This window comes from Tenrec ecaudatus, chromosome 15 (assembly GCF_050624435.1).
Source record: "Tenrec ecaudatus isolate mTenEca1 chromosome 15, mTenEca1.hap1, whole genome shotgun sequence".
NCBI lineage: Eukaryota > Metazoa > Chordata > Mammalia > Afrosoricida > Tenrecidae > Tenrec > Tenrec ecaudatus.
Genome location: NC_134544.1, coordinates 50,229,603 through 50,251,642, shown reverse-complemented (window position 1 = coordinate 50,251,642; position 22,040 = coordinate 50,229,603). Strand labels below are relative to the sequence as shown.

Here is a 22,040-nt window from a genome sequence, read left to right as displayed (position 1 = left end):
ATAGAAATGGGATCACACACACGTGCCTTTGGTGTGTGGTTTCTTACACATAGCTTAACGTTCTACAGGGTCATCCTTGAGTGGCATACACCAGGACGTCACTGCTTCTTATGGCTAAGACTATTTCAATGTATAGATAAGACACATTTGGTATCTCCTATCAGCTGACATTTGAGTTGTTTCCACTTTTCAGTAAACGATACCTAACTAATGTTGATATGAAAATTCTTGTGCAAGATTTGTGTGCTTACCTTCAATTCTTTTGGACGTATGTGTTCACACACCCATGCACACGACCCCACATGGATTTCAAAATGTTCTGGAAATGTCATTACCATTCATTCTCGTTTTTTCCAGGAACTTTCTGAAGTCTCCTTGTGTATATATGCATCTATCCACGCTGCCCCACGCTCCCAAGCCCTGTGGAACTGTGGGCTTGGTGTTGGGCTGCTAACTGCAAAGTCATGTCTCAAATCCACCAGCTCCTGTGAGGGAGAAAGGTGAGGCTGCCGGCCCCTGGGAAGCAGCACAGCCTGAGCAACTGTATCCAGGGTCGCTAGGGAACCAGCGGAGAGGTCTGGGGGGAAGGCCCCAATCCCAACTGCTACGTGGACACCTGCCCCTCCCCCAGAAGAATTTATGTCAAAGGTCGGCATTGAATCTGCAGCTCTGGGAGAGGGACATATCTGATCGGAGCACACGGGAGCAGATGAAGGGGGAGGAGGAGATAGAGGAGCACATCCTGGCCCACCAGGCTGTGTGGATGATGTTCCCAATTAGAGCAGCCAGTCCACAGCGAGGACCACAGGGCCGGCCCCACTATGAGACTTGACATCCCTCACTGACCCATGGCCCTGTGGGGAACAACACCGGAGAACAAGTGGGAATTGCACTGGAACTGATCCCGCCACACAGAGGCAAAACACTAAGGGGGTGCAACAGAACAGCAAGGGAATGGAGCGGCGAGGTCGCCAGGGAATGCTGAAGGTGGACTTTGGGGCCAGGGCATGGTGCCCCAACAGACTGGACTGGAAAACACTCCTAAAGGCCAACAAATGATCCTTGAACTAACTACAAGCTTTTCTTTCTTGATGTGTTTGTTTTGTTCTTTGTCAGTGGTTTGTTGTTGTTTTGTTGTATATTGCTGCTTGGTTTTGCTCTGTCTTGTTTTTGTGCATGTTATTATATCTGCAGGTCTGTCTAAATAAGATAGGCTGCATGAACAATCTGGAGGAGAAAACAATGGGACCAACAGTTCTGGGGGGACATGGGAGGAGTGGGGGTGGGGAGGAAGTGGTGTTAACATACCCAGGGAAAAGGGAACAACAAGTGATCCAAATTGTTGGTGAGGAGGGTGTGGGAGGCCTGGTAGGGCATGATCAGGGTAATGTAACAAAGAGGAATTGCTGAAACCCTGGTGGGGACTCAGCATGATAGTGGAACTGGAGGAAAGTCAAGGGAAATAGAGGAAAGAGCTGGGAGGCAAAGGGCATTTATAGAGGTCTAGATAAATACGTGTACATATGCAAATATATTTATGTATGAGGATGGGGAAATCGATCTATGTGCATAAATTTATAGGTTTAGTATTAAGGTAGCAGATGGACATTGGGCCTCCACTCAAGTATGCAAGAATACTTTTTTCTACTTAATTGGAATTCTATGATGCTCACCTTCCTGAAACAACCACTTAAGACAAAGCGGGTGAATAAGCAAATGTGGTGAAGAAAGCTGATGGTGCCCGGCTATCAAAAGATATAGCATCTGGGGTCTTAAAAGTTTGAAGGTAAACAAGCGGCCATGTAGCTCAGAAGCAACAAAGCCCACATGGAAGAAGCACACCAGCCTGTGCGATCACGAGGTGTCTATGGAATCAGGTTTCAGGTATCATCAGAACAAAAAATCTTACCATAGTGAATGGGGCAGGGGGAGAGTGTAGAGTGTAGACCTAAAGCCCATTTGTAGGCCACTGGAGATCCCCTTGCAGAGGGGTCTTGGGAAGGAGACAAGCCAGTCAGGGTGCGATGTAGCAACAATGAAAAATACAACTTTCATCTAGTTCTTAAATGCCCCCCCCCCGCCCCCAACCACTATCATGATCCGAATTTTCCCTTGCAAGTCTGGCTAGACCAGAGGATGTGCACTGGTACTGATAGGAACTGGAAACACAGAGAATCCAGGGCAGATGATCCCTTCAGGATCAGTAGCATGAGTGGCAATACTGGGAGGGTAGAGGGAGAGTGGGTTGGAAAGGGGGAACCGATTACAAGGATCTACATGTGACCTCCTCCCTGGGGGATGGACAACAGAAAAGTGGGTGAAGGAAGACATCAGATAGGGCAAGACATGACAAAATAATTTATAAATTATCAAGGGTTCATGAGGGAGGGAGGAGGGGGGAGGGAGGGGAAAAATGAGCTGATGCCAGGGGCTTAAGTGGGGAGAAAATATTTTGAAAATGATGAGGGCAACGAATTTAGAAACGTACTTTACACAATTTATGTTTCTATGGATTGTGGTAAGAGTTGTATGAGCCCCTGATAAAACGATTAAAAATAATTTAAAAAGCAGGGTCGCGAGAAGTCCGAATCAACTCTATGGCAGCGGGTTTGTATTTTGTTTTATACATATACATATTTCATGTTATTGTTTTTTGGTAAAATGATATAGAACAAAATCGGTCACACGCAACCATTCCTATACTCACCATTCCATGACATCCGTCCCAGTCTGCAGATGTGTCAACATTCCCCTGATTTCGACGCTAGCTGTTTTATTCCTGATAACCAAGCCTTTCTACTTCCCGACCCTCTCGGGCTGGCTCTAGAGCAGGGTCCTCCTTTTTTTTAACAGGGCCAGTTCACTGTCCCTCAGACCCATTGGAGGCCAGACTATGGTTTTTAAGAAAACTATGAACACATTCCTATACTCACTGTACATATCTCACTTTAAAGTAAAAAAAACAAACGGAGCAAAAACTCCCGGCCTGCCAGATAAATGTCCCTGTCGGGCCGCATGTGGCCCGCGGGCTGTAGTTTGAGGACGCCTGCTCTAGAGTAATTGTTGACCATTGTTCTTATATGGATAGTTTCTTTAAGGAGCACGGCACTGGTGGGTGACATTGTCTAATGTATGAGCTAGCCTAAAAGGTGACTTCACAGCATAGTTTAAGGTCAAGATTTAAAGAGTATCTTAGGGCAATAGTCCTGGGGATTTCTCCCGTCTTTTCAGTAAGTGTGCATTTTTAAATCATCCAAGGGGCCGTTCCACATTTTCCTCCCTTTTATCAGGACCCATCTAGTGTTGGCCAGAACAGAACATCTGGTAGTGATAACTGGGCAACGGTCTAGTTCTTCTGTTCTGAGGGAAGGAACAGAAGGTCATGGTTCATGTAGGCCAGTGGTTTCAACCTTCCTAATGCCATGACCCTTTGGTCCAGTTCCTCCTATTGTGGTGACCCCCCCCGACCCAACCATAAAATTATTTTCGTTGCTACTTCATCACTGTCATTTTGCTATTGTTATAAATTGTGAGATGCCTGTGAAAGGGTTGTTCGATCCCCAAAGGGGTCGTGAACCACAGGTTGAGAACCGCTGAGTAGGCCATTACTCTTATAGACTAGTGTCTTCTCTGAATCTTGGGTTCCTCTTTCTCTTTTGCGCTGGATGAGTAAAGATCAATAGTTCCATGGTGATATTAGATGGCCACTCGGAAACTTAAAGATACCAGACAACACTATTTACCAAAGTAGGAGGTTGAACTATAAACCTTATGAACAATATGCCTATTGACCATGAAATTCCATGAGACTTTGACTCTAAGCCTTCAAAGGAAGAAAATCAGTCTTGTGAGATGACTGGTTTAGTCTTTGTCTAAGAAATATTAGCAACTCTGTTCCTTAATTGTTTTAGTATATGTATATGATATACATACACTCACTCATCTAAGCCAGGAAATCTAGAAGACGGCTATCTTGCCAACTGACTGCAAGAGATCCATATTTGTGCCCATACCCAATAGAATGCTCAAATTATTCGGACAGTATCATTGATATCACATTCAAATAAAATGTTGTCAAATATTATCCAACATTTGCAGCAGTACACCAATAAGGAGCTGCCTGAGATGAAGGCAGAATCCCGAAGAGGCCGAAGAACAAGGGATATTATTGCTGACATTAGCTGGATCTTGCTGAAAGCACAGAACACCAGAAAGAGGTTTACCTTTGTTTGATTGCCAAGGTCTTCAATTGTGTGGACTCACACAACCTACAAGAATCACCCTGAGATGAATGGGAATTTCAGAACACTTCATTGGGCTCAAGTGCAACGTGTGCAAACAACAAGGGACTACTGCATGATTTCAAATCCTGAAAGGTGTGTGTCAGGGTTGTATCCTCGCCCCATCGTTATTCAATCTTTGCACTGAACAAATAATCACAGAACCTGGGTAATATGAAGAAGAACACAGCATCCGGATTGGGGAAGGCTGATTAACAACCTGCATAACTTGAAGTCCTTGCTGATATAGATGAAGGACTGCAGCCTTCAGTATGGATTACAACTCTGTGTCCAAACAGCTCACCAATAGGTTACATCACGATAAATGGAGGAAATGGTGAGGTTGTCAAGATCTCATCCTGGTGAGATCCACAATCAATGCCCACGGGCGCAGCAGTCAAGAGATCCAACAGTGCCCCAAAGCCGTGCTGCGTTGGGTAAATGTGCTGCACAAGACCTCTTCAGAATGTTGAGAAGCATGGAGGTTACTTTGAGGACGAAGGTCCTCATTTCCATGACCTCATCTGCATGTGAAAGTTGGACATTGAATAGGGAAGACCAAAGAAGAATCATGCATTTGAACTGTGAAGCTAGAGGAGATAGCTGAAAACACCGTGGACTGTCAAAAGGACAGACAAATCTGCCTTGGAAGAAGTACTGCCAGAGGGCTCCTTCGAGGCAAGGATAGCACGACTTTGTCTTAGATACTTTGGACACATTGGCAGGAGAGACCAGTCCCTGGAGAAGGACATCATGCTTGGTAAAGTAGAGGGCAGCGCAAAGAGGAAGGTGCTTAAGGAGATGATGGACACAGTGGCTGCAACAATGGGCTCAAGCACAGCAACAACCGTGAGGCTGGCGCAGGACCAGGCAGTGTTTCATTTTCTTGTGCACAGGGTCACTATGGGTCAGTACTTACTCTATGGTACCTCGCAGCAATGAACAGTATTCCACTGTGTGTATGTACCACACTTTCTTTATCCATTCTTCCGGTGATGGCCATTTAGGCTGTTTCCAGCCTCTTGCTATTGTGAACAGTGCTGCAGAGCACATGGGGGGGGGGGCATCTATTTGTTTTCTGTCATTTAGTTCTTTGGTAGATGCCCAGCAAAGTCACTGCTGGACTGTGTGCTATTTCTATTGCCAGTTGTTTGGGGGTAGTGTCATATCACTTTCCACGATGGTTGTGCATATTTACAAGCCTACCAGAAACATGAGTTCCAGTCTCTCTGCCTCGCCTACAGTGTCAGTCGTTCGCTGTTTTGTTTTTGAACTGGGATATCATTGTTGGTTTAATGTGTTATCTCATCATGGTTTTAATTTACATCTCCTGGATGGCTAGTGATCACGAACATTTCCTCATGTGTTTATTAGACATTTGAGTGTTGTCCCTTGTGCATGTCTATTTATGTCCTTTGCCCACCCTTTAATTGGATTGTGTTTTCGTATTGAGGTCCTGAAGAATTCTATAGATTTTAGTAATTGATCTTGTCTATTGTGTCATCGTGAAAGATTTTTCCCACTCCGTGAGCTCTTGTTAGACATTTTTGATGAAATCTTTTGATGTACGTAAGTGGTTTATTTTTAGTAGGTCCCAGTCATTGATTTGTCTTTCCCACTGTGTGTGTTCCCTTTATTATATTTGATAGTCTGTGTGTGCCCTGCAAGAGGGCCCTTACCTGTGTCCCAGTTTTCTCATTGATAATCCTGATAGCTCTGGGGTTTACGTTTAGGTCGCTAATCCCTCTTGAGGGTGTTTTGTGTGTGTGTGTGTGTGTGTGGTGGGTCCTATTTCAAGCTTCTGCAGATGGAGATTCTATTTTCCCAACCCTATGTGTTGAATAGGGTGTCAATTGTTCATGTAGCTTTTTTTTTTTGGTCTTTGTCAAACCTCAGTTGCCTGTAGGTGGATGCTTTGATTTCTGGGTTTTCTATCTTGTTCTACTGGGATAGGGGGACCATAAACTAGTGAGGCCATGTGCTGTAGACCACTGGCACATTAGACTTATGTATCCCTCCTTGTACCAGTACAAGGCTGTCTTGACTACTGTGGCTGTGTAGTAGGTTTTGAGGTTGGGTAGTGTAAGGTCTCCAACTCTGTTTCTGAGGAGTTCTTCCCTCTCCATTTATAGTTGGTAATTACTTTTTTCCATTTCTTTAAAGAATAAAGTTGGGCTACGTGGACACCTGCCCCTGCCCCCAGAAGAATTTATTTCAGGACAGCACTGAATCTGCAGCTTCGGGAGAGGGACATGTCTGATCAGAGCACACGGGAGCAAATGAAGGAGGAGGAAGAGAGAGTGGAGCATATTCTGGCCCATCAAGCTTTGAGGACGAGATTCCTGCTCAGAGCAGCCAATCCACACAGAAGACCATGTGGCCGGCCCCACTATGAGACACAGCACCCCTCACTGACCTATAACCTTACAGGAGACAACACTGGAGACACAGTATAGGAATTCCACCTGATCTGATCCCATCACACCGAGGCAAAACACCAAGGGCGTTGAACAGAACAGCAAGGGGAGCAGAGATACGAAGTCCCCAGGGAATACCAAAAATAGACTTTGGGGCCAGGGTATGGCACCCCATCACTCGACCCAAAAACACTCCTAAAGGCCAAGAAATAATCTTGAACTAACTATAAGCTTTTCATTTTTTTTGGTCATTGGTATGTTGTTGTTTTGTTTTGTTGGTTGGTTTTGCTCAGTCTTGTTTTTATGCATGTTACTATCTCCACAGGTCTATCAAGATAGGCTGGATGAACAATCTGGAGGAGAAATCACTGGGACTGACGGTTCCAGGAGCACATGGGAGAGGGGTGGGTGGGGGGAAAGGAAGTGGTGTTAACAAACCCAAGGACAAGGGAACAACAAGTGATCAAAATTGGTGGTGAGGAGGCTGTGGGGGGCCTGGTAGGGCATGATCAAGGGTAATGTAACCAAGAGGAATTACTGAAACCCAAATGAAGGCAGAACATGATAGTGGGACAAGAAGAAAGTCAAAGGAAATAGAGGAAAGACCTAGGAGGCAAAGGGTATGTATAGAGGTCGAAATAAAGGCATGTGCATATGTAAATATATGTATATATGACAACAGGGACATAGATCTATGTGCATATATGTATAGGTTTAGTATTAAGGTAGCAGATGGACATTGGGCCTCCACTCAAGTATGCAAGAATACTTTTTTCTACTTAATTGGAATTCTATGATGCTCACCTTCATGACATGATCACTGAAGATAAATGGGTGCATAAGCAAATGTGGTGAAGAAAGTTGATGGTGCCTGGCTATCAAAAGATCTAGCATCTGGGGTCTTAAAAGCTTGAAGGTGAACAAGCGGCCATCTAGCTCAGAAGCAACAAAGCCCACATGGAAGAAGCACACGAAGAAGCCTGTGCGATCACGAGGTGTCTAAGGGATAAGATATCAGGCACCAAAGAACAAAATTCAGATAATTGTGAATGGGGGAGTGCGGTTGGAGACACAAAGCCCATTTGTATGCAACTGGACATCCCCTTATGGAAGGGTCGTGGGAGAAGACAAGTCAGTCAGGGTGCAATGTAGCAATGTTGAAACAAACAACGTTCCTCTAGTTCCTAAATCCCCCTGGCCCACTATCATGATCCGAATTCTACCTTACAAATCTGGCTAGACCAGAGGATGTACACTGGTACAGATAGGAACTGGAAACATAGGGAATACAGGGTGGGTAATCCCTTCAGGACCAGTGGAGAGAGTGGTGATACTGGAAGGGTGGGGTGGAAAGGGGGAACTGCTTACAGGGATTTACATGTGACCTCCTCCCTGAGGGTGGACAACAAAAAAGTGGGTGAAGGGAGACATCGAACAATGTAAGACAAGACAAAATAATAATTTATAAATTATCCAGGGTTCATGAGGGAGGGAGGGACAGGAAGGGAGGGAGTAAAAATGAGGTGCTGGTGCCAGGGGCTTAAGTGGAAAGCCAATGTTTTGAGAATGATGAGAGTAACGAATGTACAAATGTGCCTTACACAATTAATTTATGTATGGATTGTAATAAAAGTTGTATGAGCCCCCAATAAAATGATTAAAAATAAGAATGAAGTTGGGATTTGGACTGGAATGATGTTGTATTTGTGGACCCTTTAGGTATGCCGAGTGAAGTCAGTCAATCACAAAAGGATGACTATTGAACACATCCACTATGATAAGGATAAACATCAAGACACAGGCAGGCTTCTGTTCCCAGATCATGCCATCTTCTTAGTCTCCCACGCAATAAGGTAGAGAGCCTGTCTAGTGCCAAGAACCACGTATCACCTACTTTATACGTACGGTACAATTTTAAGAGCCCTGGTAGTTCAGTGGTTACACGTGGGCTGTGATCTGCAAGGTCCGAAGTTCGAAACTACCAGCTGTCCTTGAGAGAAGGATGAAGCTTTCTACTCCCGTAAACAGGTACAGAAACCCACAGGCGGCAGTTCTGGGTCGCCATGAGTAGGCATCCCTCATGGTGGTGATGTGCATCTTTAAAACCACTTCAGCAGAGGAGACCTTGCCTCAGCTGATGGCTGTTTCTCGGAGGATATGGGGGAGGGAGAGGACCATTCAGTTGCCACCATACAACTGTGTGCTAAGGCAGCGGTTCTCCACCTTCCTCATGCCTCGACCGTTTCATACAGTTCTTCATGATAGGGTGACCCCCCCCAACCATAAAGTGATTTTCATTGCTACTTCATAACTTTAATTTTGCTACTGCTATGAATCGGGCGACCCCTGTGAAAGGGTCGTTTGACTTCCAAAGGGGTCATGACCCATAGGTTGAGAAATGCTGTGCTAAGGTCACCCCAAATTAATAGACACTCCAAATTAATAGTCATCCCAAATTAATCAAGGCGGGAGAATGAATGTGCAAGCCTAAGAGAAAGCGGTTACACTTCTGCTGGGTCAAGCAAGTAGAGCAACGTCTTGATAGGACTTATGTAGAACTCAAAAGGGAGAATACACCTGGTACTATTTTCCTAATTGGACCTTTTGGATGGACCTAGTTTCTATCCAGCTCTTGATGACCCAGGCCCTGTGTTATAGACTACTAGGACGTTAGACTTTGTCCTTTTGAGGGGTACAACGTCCTTCATAGGCCACAACATGATACTACAATTCAGAAAGCCCACTAAGTCAGAGGTTTCCAACTTGTGGGTTGCGACCCCTTTGGGGGTCAAACAACCCTTTCACAGGGGTCGACCGATTCATAACAGTTATTCATAAAATTATAGTTATGAAGAATCAGCAAAAATAATGTTATGGTTGGGGCGGGTCACCACCACATGAGGAACTGTGTTAAAGGGTCGTGGCATGAGGAAGGTTGAGACCCACTGCTCTAAGTGATTTGGACTCCATCTTAAACTTCCTGAAGCAGATTTAAAGAACTGACCTACTCTCCTGGCTGAAGCACTGAGTGTGAGAAGAAGCAGGTGACTGCCAGCGCTGTTACAGAACTGGTGGTCATTGGACTTTGGTTCAGATCTCTTGCGCTGACGGTGCCCAATGAATGGTGTCCTGGGACAACTATTTCTTTACTATTTTAATGATCTCTTTGCTTTTTTAAGACCTGTACTGAGGTCTGGTAGGTATGGTTCTGCCTTTGTGAATGTGTGTATTGAAAGTCTGCCCTGTCCACAACCCTCACGGTTCATGAAAACATTGTCCAATTAAGTGCTGAATCTGTGCCCTTCAACAACACGCTATTATGGTCTAAAATGCTAGCCTATACTTGTATAATTTCCTTGTGTAATTTAAAACACTGTTATATTCTATTCCATTGGCTAAATTAAAGACACTCTCAATACAATTATCACATGCCCCACGGGGATGATTTTTAATGTTCTGTCATAAAACGATAACGTCTCTCAGGTGAACCAGAGACATATATAAACGAAAACCATATGAAAGGATTTTGTGCTCCCAATTCATTCTAGCCCTAATCTAAGGACAATTAGTTCTCGTGACATGTCCCTATTGAATACTCTCCCTCATGAAGATATCACTGAAGATATGGTAACAAAGTGTGGTGAAGAAATCAGATGGTGCCCTGCTATCAGTAAGAACAGCATCGGGGGTCTCAAAGGCCTGTCTTCAAACATGCAGCCATCCAAGTGAGGAGTCAACTAAGCTCACATGGAAGAAGCACATCGGCCTATGTGATTTAACGATCACAAATAATAAAATCCAAAGCAGGGAAAGGTATTAGAGCTTGCAGAAGGCTATGGATGACTTCAGGCTCGAGTGAATCTCATCTGACTGTACTCCAGGGGTGAGAGTGGCCTTGCTATCAGACAGAGAACATTGTAAATAAAGTTGAGTATGGCAGATGTACATCTTATCTTTGATCTCCCTTTTAAAGTTTTTTTGTTGTTGTTTTCTTTTAAACATTTTATTAGGGGCTCATACAACTCTTATCACAATCCATACATATACATACATCATTTGTATAAAGCACATCTGTACATTCTTTGCCCTAATAATTTTCTTTTTTTTCTTGTAAAGTTGTTTTTGTTTTTAATGTCTTCTGCTCTCTTTTTTGACTGAGGTCCCCCCCCCCCACAACCCCCCTATAGGAAATCCAGGATGGCTAAATCTATAGGAACAGTTACTTAATTACTAATTCTCTAGGGGCATAGCAGAGGAGGCTGGGGACCTAGCAACAATGAGTATCAGAAGAAAATATTCTGAAGTTGATTGCATAAATGGTTCTGAAAATGATTGCGTAACTCTTAACATGAATGAATAAATGCATTCTCAAAAGGAAATATACACATATATGCTCGCAGTTACCAAAATAGACTTCTTCTGGTGTATTACTTTGTGGTATCATTTATCTGGATCACGCTGTGGTACACACATTGCTCAAATGTGGCACCATCCTACTAGTATTTTCAAAACCTTTTTATTTTGGACTATTCCAAATTTGTACCAAAGTAAAGGGGAAAAGCGAGAAGAATGCCCATGTCCTCGTCACCCATCTTCAAGAGTTATCAATTCTGGGCACATCTTGTTGGAGCTATGCTCCTCCCTCTTGCTACTAGGTTTTTGCAGGCGAATCCCAAGCATCATATTATTTTGCCTGTAAACAGTTCATTAACTAATAGGATCATCAAGGTTCGTTATAAAGGTAAAGTCACAGATGCTGACTGCTGGCCTCCTTTCTTTTAAAAATGAGCACCTCACGGATTACTCTTCCTTCTTTATTTATATAATCGCTTTTTGGGCATATAATTCACAAACCATATGATCCGACAGCTCAGCCAGCTAAGGATTTTACAATCATTACCACAATCCATTTTTAAACATTGTCTCCCTCCTGTGCTCATTGTTGCCCTGCCCCTGGGTATTTTTACTGCTGAAGCTAAAGATGGAAGCAGGGTCCTTGTGGCAGGAAGTGGGTTTGGCCCCCTTGGTGGTCCCACCTTCCCCGGCTCAGTGTTGGTACACAGTGGATATTAAATAGGGGGCGTTCAACTGAACGAGAATTGGAGGGGTAAGCCTGAGCTACCTGACTGACTGTGAACCACTGAGAACTTGATTTTTCTTCCTCATTCATTCGGTTTCCGAGCGTGATGTGCTGAATTGACTGTGACTCAGTTCCGGAACAATGTTGTGTTCCTTCTTTCTTGTGTCGTCATTCGCGCATTCTTTCCACAAACAGTCACTGCGCCTGACCACGCAACCACGGTGCTAGCTAGGCACAGAGGGTGTGCTCGTGGGACTTGGCAGTCTCTGGGGAGGGAATGCAGACCAAGTGCAGAATGCTCAAGCGAGCCACTGCGGGTGTAGATGGGGTTAGGATTTCCCAAAGGAGGCACACAGGTGACTCCATTTAGTACGAAGGGCAGGGTGCTCCCTGGAGACAGGTAGAATCCGCAGAAATTGGCCACGTACACAGACCCAGAGGTAAGACAGGTAAGTGAGGAGAGCTGTGGGGATGACAGCAGGGCATGCAGGGCATGCCACTCTCCACAGAGGTGGGCAGTCTGAAAGAAGTGGCTGGAGCAGCCGCGGCCTCAGCCGCAGCCAGGTACTGAAGGGCCTCATAAGCCGAGACGAAGAGTAGGATTTGGCCTCGAGGACCATGCAGACTGATGTCCAGCTAAATTCAGTAAAAAACCAAATTTAGAAGTGTGTCAGCATGGGAATAACATACTTGAAGTCACTTCTCACAGACAGCTGGTCGGGCCGTCTCCTTTGCCTCCTTCCTGTCTGTAATTTGCATATCACAGAGGCTCCTATCCCTGGGTGAGCAGTGCAATCACCCAAGGAGTTTTAGAAACCACTGGTGTGTGGGCCTCGTGCCTGGACATTCTGGGGTCCTGGAACCAGAGTTTTTGAAAATCTCTCCAAGTGAGTCGAAGGAAGAGCCAGGTGAAAAAGCAGAGCAGAGGGCGATGAGCGAGGTGAACAGGAGTCCACCCACGGCACCCACGGGCCCTGCTTTCAACTGGCGGTCCTGCTACTTCCAACTGTCACAGTCGTCCCCCTGAAACTCTCAGCGAGGCTGACCTAGCTCCACCTCCCCATTTTGCAAAGGAAGAAAGAGAGCCCCCCCCACCCACTCAGTGTTCAAGGACACACAGCCCATTGGAGGCAGAGCTGCTGTCCACTACCCCCCCGCCACCCTCTGCCAGGGAGTTGATTCCAATTCGCAGGGCTTCCAAGAATGAAATTCTTTTCAAAACATTTATTTCAGTCTGCTTTTAACAATTTCATTGACATACAATCCACATACCATTAGCCCTCCCCAGTTCAATCACATTCAGAAGAGCTGTCCCCCACGCCCCCTCACTACAATCAATGCCAGGGCATTTCTTCTTCCCTGGACTTGTTGCCAGCTCCCCATTCCCTCCTTTTCCTTGTCACTTTGAATCTAAAAGTTGATCCAGTAGTTGTCTCTCTAGGTTTACCTAATCTGAGTTTCATGGACAGAAAAGCATACCATATCAAGATTGCCAATCTCCACAGGAGCAAACCACCTCCTCCTTCTCCCACAGAGTGGCTGAGAGGTTTGAATCACACACCTGGTGGTTAGGAGACCAACGCACCACAGCCCCACCAGGGCTCCTTTCTGAGTTCTCACGAGCTTGAGAACCTGTGGATCTCAATGGCCCTAGCCTCACCAGATCACGTGGATGGCACAGGGTCCAGCTGCACTTGGTTCCTTTGTGCACTGGGTCACCATGAGCTGGGAAGCCAACTCGCCGGCCACGAGCACACCAGGTGCCAACCACGGGGCTAAAGGGTTTTACCTCATCTGATTCTTGAAGCATCCTTATTCTCTCCATTTACCAGGGACGGAGAGTAAAGCTCAGATTGATTAGGTCACAGCTTTTAAATGATGCCTGGTTCCCAACCTCGATCTGATTCTAAAGCCGGGGGGCTTTCGAAATCATCCACACCACCACACACCTCACCAACCAGACACGGTGCCAGCCATGGCTTTTGGGGTGAGTTCACTCAATGTTTGTGTACTATGGTCCTTGGACGATGTGATAAAATATCCCTATGGCCCTAGGCAGAAGAAAAGCTTCGCCTCCCTTATTGCAAAGCCTGTTTTTGGCCACTAAATATATTGCCTCTTCATTTATAATTTGGTGGGGAAAAAAACCTAGCAGAACATTTCCTTTGGGAAGCATACAATTTTTAGAGTTCAAAAGAACTTGCTCGTATTACATGTCATCACCAGAAAGTTTGGTTCTTTTTTTTTAAAAATATGGAACGCTTCACGAATTTGCGTGTCATCCTTGCGCAGGGGCCATGCTAATCTTCTCTGTGTCGTTCCAATTTTAGCACGTGTTGCTGAAGCAAACACGAACGTTTGGTTCTTCTCATCCACTTTGTAGGGAGCAAATGGACGTAATGGCGGCAGTGTAAGAATGGAAGGTCCGGGGTTAAGTCGAGCTGAGCTCAGAGAAATCACTGGTGTTCCAAGAAAATACCTTAAACCCCACCCCCGCCATTGTTGGCTTCTGAACTTATTCTCAAAGCACTGGAACAGCCATGAAGCGGCCTAAGCGAGATGGGAAAGCAGAGATCCCCAGGGCCACAAGAGAGCAACTTCCCTGTATTTCTTGCGTTCCACTGGGCGTTGGGTCCCTACAAATTTAATCCTGACGAATCCCCGTGGCATCTGTCACTTACTTGACAACTAAGGACATTTTGCTTGGAAAGGTTGGCCAACATGCTTAAAGGTGCCTTCTGCCCTGAGGCCCCGCGCGTCCCCTCCTCCCTCCCTTCTGGTGAGCCCGGTGGTGTATAACACCACACCAGGCCCCGTTCCACTCCCAGGGAAGCAGATTAATCCTTTCAACTAACCAAAGCCGGGGCCTGCATGGTAATTACACAGGGAGGGAGGTGGTTCCCGGAGCTTCTCTGCGCTGGCTGAAGGGTGGCCTTGTCCAGGAGGGTGGGGAAGACGCTGTCCAGGGCTGGGGTTGGGAATGAAGTGCCAAGGACAGCCTAGGGAGCAGAGGGGGAGAAAGGGGCAGGACATGGGCTTTTACCTACTTAGCTCTCCTCCACCAAGAAATGTCCTTTTTTTTTTTAATCTCTGGACCTCTAAGTCATAGGAAATACTGTTTGGGCTTGATGAGAAGACTCCATTTAGGTTCTGGTCCAGGTTTACTGTGCTGGATGTGAAGGCAATTCCCAAGTTACCTCCTTCTAACCCTCCCTCACCCCTTTTTTTGGAAGGGGGCAGGGGGCGTTTTTAAATTATAAGAATTTTATCTACTCATTGTTGCAAATTCTACAAGTACAGAGAATAAACCAATTGCTGTCCAGCTGATTCTAACTCATGGGGAGGCCATGCAGTGTCACAGTGAGCTGTGCTCCAAAGGATTCTTGGAGGCCGACTTTGGGGAAGTCGATCACCAGGCCTTTCTGCTGCAGCACCTCCGAGTGGGTGCAAAGGGTCCACTTTCGGATGAGTAGCTGAGTGTGTAACTGCTGGTGACACCCAAGGCAACCACAGCTGATGAAGAAGCCAGAAACCAGAAAAACCATCTGCCATGCGCCCACCACTCAATGGGGCATTTAAAACAAAACGGCATTAAAGTGTACTTTTCTATTGAATGCAGCACTGTTTTGCAAACACTGTCAACTTCATACTTTAACATTTTAACTTTTAAAAATTAAACTTTAAAAATTAAAAAGTTAAAAACCAAAATTTTAATTAAAGTGTTCTTTTTGAGTGCTCTTTAAAAAAATTTTTTTATTTAGCTGTGACAGTTTTATTGAAGTGCCTGTTATTTCGGTACCACTGGAACGCTGTGTGCTTTCTGTGCCTGGCAGAGGGCAAGATTTTCGTTCCTCTCCGGCATTTCCCCAGCCTGGGTCCCGTGAGCTGTGCCTCAGAGAGTCATGAGGCCAAGGGGCTTTCTCAGGCATCAGGTCTCCAAGAACTGCCTTCCTATTCCACCTGCTAACTGGGATTCCCCACCATGTGTCCGCTCTAGTACCTGAGATTTCCCAGAGATGGCCACGTTGGAAGAGCGCTGGGTTTAGGCTTGCACAGTTGTGTGTATGTGTGGGCTAATATGTGTGTGGTGCACATACGCTGTGTACATGCCATGTGTGTGCATGCCATGTGTGTGTGTGTGTGTGTGTGTGTAGGCTTCAGAAAGTTCATAGGAAAATCGCAATGGACTTTTTGCCATGGGCGTTTGAAGCCCCCTTGTATTGGAGTGTGTGAGACATATGTGTGCATGTGTGGGTGTTGTGTGGGGCTTGAACTCTGGAGGAACCTGCCCTCAGCCGAGCAGGGCAAGGAGATGGCGTGCAGGCTGCAGACACAGGAGCGCACCCCGTGCCCAGCGCATGCCTTCCCTTCTTCCCTGTTGCGCGGGAGAGCAAAGAAACCCAGTGCACAGAAAGAAGAGCAAAGCCAGTGTGCTGGACGGGGCTCTCCAGAGAGACAAACCAGATCGCTAGTAATTATATATAAATACATTTATAAAGATAGATATATAATACAAGAAATGAACCGTTAAATTATATACAGATAGATAATACAAGGAATTAACAGTTAAATTATAGAGCAGTGAGACACTAGCAGTCTTTTAAGGCTTGAGAGCTGCCAGTTGCCAGTCCCCTTCTGTAGAGAGAGCTGGGCTATATATATCCAGGCAGCAAACAGCAAGGCAGGTCACCAACTGTCATCAACTGTCGGTCCCCAGCTCCAGAGATGAACATTCCAATCGTGTGGGATTAAAGGGACCTCAACTTACAGCGACACAGTCCACAGGCTAGGCACCCCACAGGTAGTGTACCCCTTTAAACTGAGGCACAGAATAAGCAAGGCGAGGCTCACCGAGCCATTTATCCCTTCGCCCTTCAATTAATCCTACTTGTGTTTGTCGGCCAGGCTGGCACAATAAACTATCGCAGCCAGACTGGTGTCAAACAGTTTTGGACACATAAGGGCTCAATATTTAGTATTCAATATTCTGTTTTGTCATTTCCGGGGAGCATTTATTAAGTCTTAAAGGGACAAAGACAACACAAAGACACAGATACATCACTGGGAGGAGGGAGGCCGTAGTGGCGTCCAAGGATTTATAGCCAGGACACTAGCTAAATAAGGTATGGGACAAAGAAAACGGTCACAAATTCATGCTTTGTGGCAGATCAATACATCGCAGTTACTAGTGGGCCTACAACAGCAGGAGCAGGACCATGATTTGAGCACATGCATTTTGTTACTCAGATAGCTTACAAGATTGGTTCATGGCATTCTAATCAAAGCAATAAGGGCAAGACTGGAGCCATCCTGGAGATTGAATCAGTAGTTGCAATGAACTGTGGTTGAGTTGATTTCAACTCATAAGGACCTTAGATGACAGAGTAGAACGGTCCCATAGAATTTTCTACACTGTAATCTTTGCATTGAAAAAGCAAAGATATTACTTTGAGGACTAAGGTGCACCTGATCTAAAACTAAAACCAAAATTTTTGCCTTGGTATTGATGCTGACTCATAGTGACCCTCTAGGACAGGGTAGACCTGCTCCTGTGGGTTTGTGAGGCTGTCATTCTGTACAGGAGTAGAAAGGCTCATCTTTCTCTCTGGGAGCAGCTGGTGGTTTCAAACTGTTGACCTTGAGGTTAACAGCCCAATGTGTAACCACTATACCACCAGGGCTTATCATCCCTGACTAAAGTTATGGTATTTTCTTTGCTTTTCTTTTTAAAATATCGTTTTATTAGGGGCTCATACAACTCTTATCACAATCCACACATATATAAATTGTATAAAGCGCATTTGAACATTCATTGCCCTCATCATTCTCAAAACATTTGCTCTCCACTTAAGCCCCTGGCATCAGGTCCTCATTTTCCCCCTCCCTCCCCACTACCCTTCCCTCATGAACCCTTGATAATTTATAAATTATTATTTTGTCATATCTTGCCCTATCTGATGTCTTCCTTCACCCACTTTTCTGTTGTCCATCCCCCAGGGAGGAGGTCACATGTAGATCCTTGTAATCAGTTCCCCCTTTCCCAACCTACTCTTCCTCTGCCCTCCCAGTATCACCACTCACACTGCTGGTCCTGAAGGGATCATCTGCCCTGGATTCTCTGTGTTTCCAGTTCCTATCTGTACCAGTGTACATCCTCTGGTCTAGCCAGACTTGCAAGGGAAAATTCGGATCATGATAGTGGTTGGGGGGGTGGAGGCGGGGGGGGGGGGGGGAAGCATTTAGGAGCTAGAGGAAAGTTGCATTTTTCATTGTTGCTACATCGCACCCTGACTGGCTTGTCTCCTTCCCAAGACCCCTCTGCAAGGGGATCTCCAGAGGCCTACAAATGGGCTTTGGGTCTCCACTCTATACTTCCCCTCTCTCATTCACTATGGTAAGACTTTTTGTTCTGATGATGCCTGAAACCTGATTCCATAGACACCTCGGGATCGCACAGGCTGGTGTGCTTCTTCCATGTGGGCTTTGTTGCTTCTGAGCTACATGGCTGCTTATTTACCTTCAAACTTTTCAGATCCCAGATGCTATATATTTTTATAGCTGGGCACCATCAGCTTTCTTCACTACATTTGCTTATGCACATGTTTGTCTTCAGCTGTTGTGTTGGGAAGGTGAGCATCACAGAACGTCCATTTAAAAGAAGAAAATATTCTTGCATTGAGTGGAGACCCAATGTCCATCTGTTACCTTAATACTAAACCTATAAATATATGCACATAGGTCTATTTCCCCATCCTCATATATAAATACATTTGCATATATACATGTCTTTATCTAGGCCTCTATAAATGCCCTTTGCCTCCCAGCTCTTTCCTCTATTTCCCTTGACTTTTCTCCTGTCCCACTATCATGCTTAGTCCCCACCAGGGTTTCAGCAATTCCTCTTTGTTGCATTACCCTTGTTCATGCCATACAAGGCCTCCCACGCCCTCCTCACCACCAATTTGGATCACTTGTTGTTTCCTTGTCCCTGGGTTTGTTAACACCATTTTTTTTCTCCCCAATATTCCATATTCTTGCCTGTATCTTTAAGTGCCCACAATAAGAAGACTTTTCTTTAATTTTTTTAAAGAAAAAGAATGCTATGCTGGATATTGTTGTAAATTTAGCATTTTACAAGTCTGAATTGCCACAAGTAGCATTTAATTTGCTTGAAGTATTTTGACTGCTAAAAATTCTAGGAATATAGTTCTTTAAAGTTTTCAGGCTTGGGAAATTCCATCTTTATTTTATGAGCACAGATAAAAATTAATTCAGAGCTTGTTAAAGAAGTGGATGGAAGTAATTTAAGAGAAGGGATAAAATACCTTCTCAGGAAAAATGAAACAAATGCTCATCTGCTTATGGGGAAGCTAAGCTTCCAGTAGCTGTTCCTCGAGGCAGCATCCTTTTCTTAAATGGAACCCAGAGCTGAAGGAAGTAGGGGAGGGAGGAAAGGCAAGCTGAAAATACCCAGAAGAGTCTGAGCACAGCTCACATTCCAGAAGTCAGAGTTTTGGAGTGACCACTGAGGGTGACATTGATGGCCCCGTGGACGCTCAGGGTGACTCAAGGGGCCACTAAATACCACAGGGTCTCCAAAGACCACCTAAAAGAATTCTTGAAAACAAGGAGGTCTGTTTACAATGAAAAAAAAATAAACCTAAAGTAATAATACTCCCCTCCCAAAGCACAATTCATATAGCTAAACCTCCAAGTCTTGAGCTTCTACAGTGCTCTCAGAGCTCTGCCGGGTCTCTGAAAATGAGCTTGATACAGTACCCTGGATGTTATGGAAAGATACGGAAAGGGACCTACCCAGCAGGCAGGGAAGGCTTCCTGTAGGAGGCAGTGCCTGTGCAGGACTTTAAGGATGGGTAGGAGTAAGGAGATGGGCACAGTGGCTTGGAATAGACTCCAGGCAGAGGAGATGGCTGGGCCAAAGCCAATGAGGCCAGAAAGGAGGTGGGGGTGAAGAGCAGACAGCTGGAGAAGCATCTCGCCCAGCCCCATTGAGCATCTAGACACCACTGCTGACAGGAGTTTTGCTTTTAGCACTGCCTGTGGGAGTTTTGGCATGCTCAGCTCAAGACTTGAAGGCCTGAAGACCTGGGTTTGAATCCTGGCTTTACTGTCTTTAAAAATTTTTTTAAATGAAATACTTTTAATGGGGGCTCTTAGATCTCTTATCAAAATTCATACATTCCTCCATTGTGTCAAGCGCATTTGCACATACACTGCCATCATCATTTTTAAAGCATTCTCTTCCCACTTGAGGCCCTGATATCAGCTCCCCATTTCTCCCCCCTCCGCCCGCCCTCCCTCACGAACCCTTGATAAGTTATAGATAATTATTTTCATATCTTACATCATCCTCCGTCACCCCTCACCCACTGTTCCTGTCTTTGAGACCAAATCACTTTGGACTTTTGATTCCTTCATCTGTAAAATAGGGTAATATGTAGCTCAATGGATTCGTGTGATGAATAAGGGGGTACCTAAAAAGAGTTACACTCCTGTAGGCTATGGATTGACTTGTCTGTCCCTTCCACCCCGCCCCCACCCCCCAAATATGTAGCAACTTGGTTAGGCCATGATTCCCAGTATTAAGTGTTTACTCTCTATTGTGTGATCTGATGTAATTATCTTTATGGGTTGGGAATCCTTGCACCTCTATGATGTTAATGAGGCAGGCTCAGGGGTAGTTATGTAATAAGCAAAGATGGAATCCATAGGATTAGGTTGTATTTTGCATCAATCTCTTTTGAGAGATAAAAGGGATTATAAACTCATCCATCCACACAGATAACTAACCTTCAACAAAAGGCCAAAAAACCATTAAACAGGGGAGAGACAGTCTCATCAACAAATGGTGCTGGCAAAATGGGGATTTCCCTCTACAGAAGGAGGAAATAGGACTGGTACCTCGTCCTAGGTACCAGACAACGTCATGACAGAGCAAAGACCAAATGTAAACCCCAGAGCTATAAAATCATCAGTGTGAAAATCCGGACAAACGGCAGGACCCTACTGCAGGGCACAGGGGGCCTATCAAATTTATTGACGACAGCACACACAGAAGCCAAAATAGAAGACAGGGACCCACAGAAATAAAGACACAGATGCGCATTGCAAGACTTCATCAAAAGAGTAAAGAGATAAATGTGGATTGGGGGAAAAAAAATCTTTAACTCTGGCACAAAGGACAGGAACTATCTCTAAAAGATATAGAAAACTACAATACCTAAATAAGCAAAAAAAAAAAAACCAAAAACCCCAAAACAACAAACAACCAATTTGAATTGGACTAAGGACATGAACAACTCTGTAAAAATGACATCTAAATGGTTAACAAACATGACAAACTGCACATGATCATCAGCCCTCCAGGAGATGCAAATCAAAGCGACCATGCGACATACACTTTCCGTGGACAACGAGAGCCCACTTCAAACAATCAGAAAACAACAAGTGGCAGAGGGGGTGTGAGAGATGATGGGGACTCATACTCGTGCACATGGGCTTTAGAGATTCAGTGCTACCTCCAACATCTGGGAACAGAACGTCCGTACATCCAGCAATACCTCGCTGGCTACCTACCCTAAGGAGCCATAACACAAGTAGACTTATGCATGCTTACAACAGTGGGAAGAACGGATACCGAAGCTTTGCTACATACAAACAACGGACTCCTATGCAGGACACACAACCCCTCATGACACAGAAGGACTCGGAGAACACGCTGAGTGAAGTCAGTTGGCCGTGAAGGGGGTAAACACTGTATGAGACCACTATTAGAAGGCTAGAAGCCAAGATTAAAGATTTGCATGCCAAAGGGCAGGGATGGAATTGGATTGGAGGGTCGGCAGGTCCTGCCTTGGGTGAAGTGGGTCAGACTGTACTGTGGGTGGGATGGGGCGGGGAGGGGAGTCCATGAGTGGTTTAAGCTGTGGAGTGCAGAGTGGATGGTCTGGAATGTAAATCCTTCCACCTAATTCACAATAAACAGCTCATTACGAAAGGGGTGATGGGTAGGGAGATTAAGTAAGTGAGCAGAGGTGAAAGGGACCTTAATGCCACCAAGAAAGAAGTGCCAGGAGCAGAGCACATCCTTCGGAGTCTGAGTCCCTGAGTTTAGAACCTCCTAGCCCAGGGAAAGCTTGATGCCAACCCACATGGAGCTCTGCAAGGACCCGAGGAACGACCTATGCCCACCGCTGGCCGAGAGAGCAAGCAAGCCTTGTGGAGTTGCTGCCCTGACGTCTA

At 45.3% G+C, this 22,040-nt stretch overlaps 1 protein-coding gene and 1 non-coding gene across 3 annotated transcripts in view; both read right to left on the bottom strand.

Moving 5' to 3' along the window:
* KCTD1 (potassium channel tetramerization domain containing 1) overlaps positions 1-22,040 on the bottom strand; it is a 132,297-nt gene that overhangs the window by 29,221 nt on the left and 81,036 nt on the right. The gene's annotated exons all lie outside the window — the stretch shown is intronic.
* On the bottom strand, positions 14,025-14,127 carry LOC142428318 (U6 spliceosomal RNA). Its single transcript, XR_012780241.1, has one exon. It is a non-coding gene; the product is annotated as a U6 spliceosomal RNA (small nuclear RNA).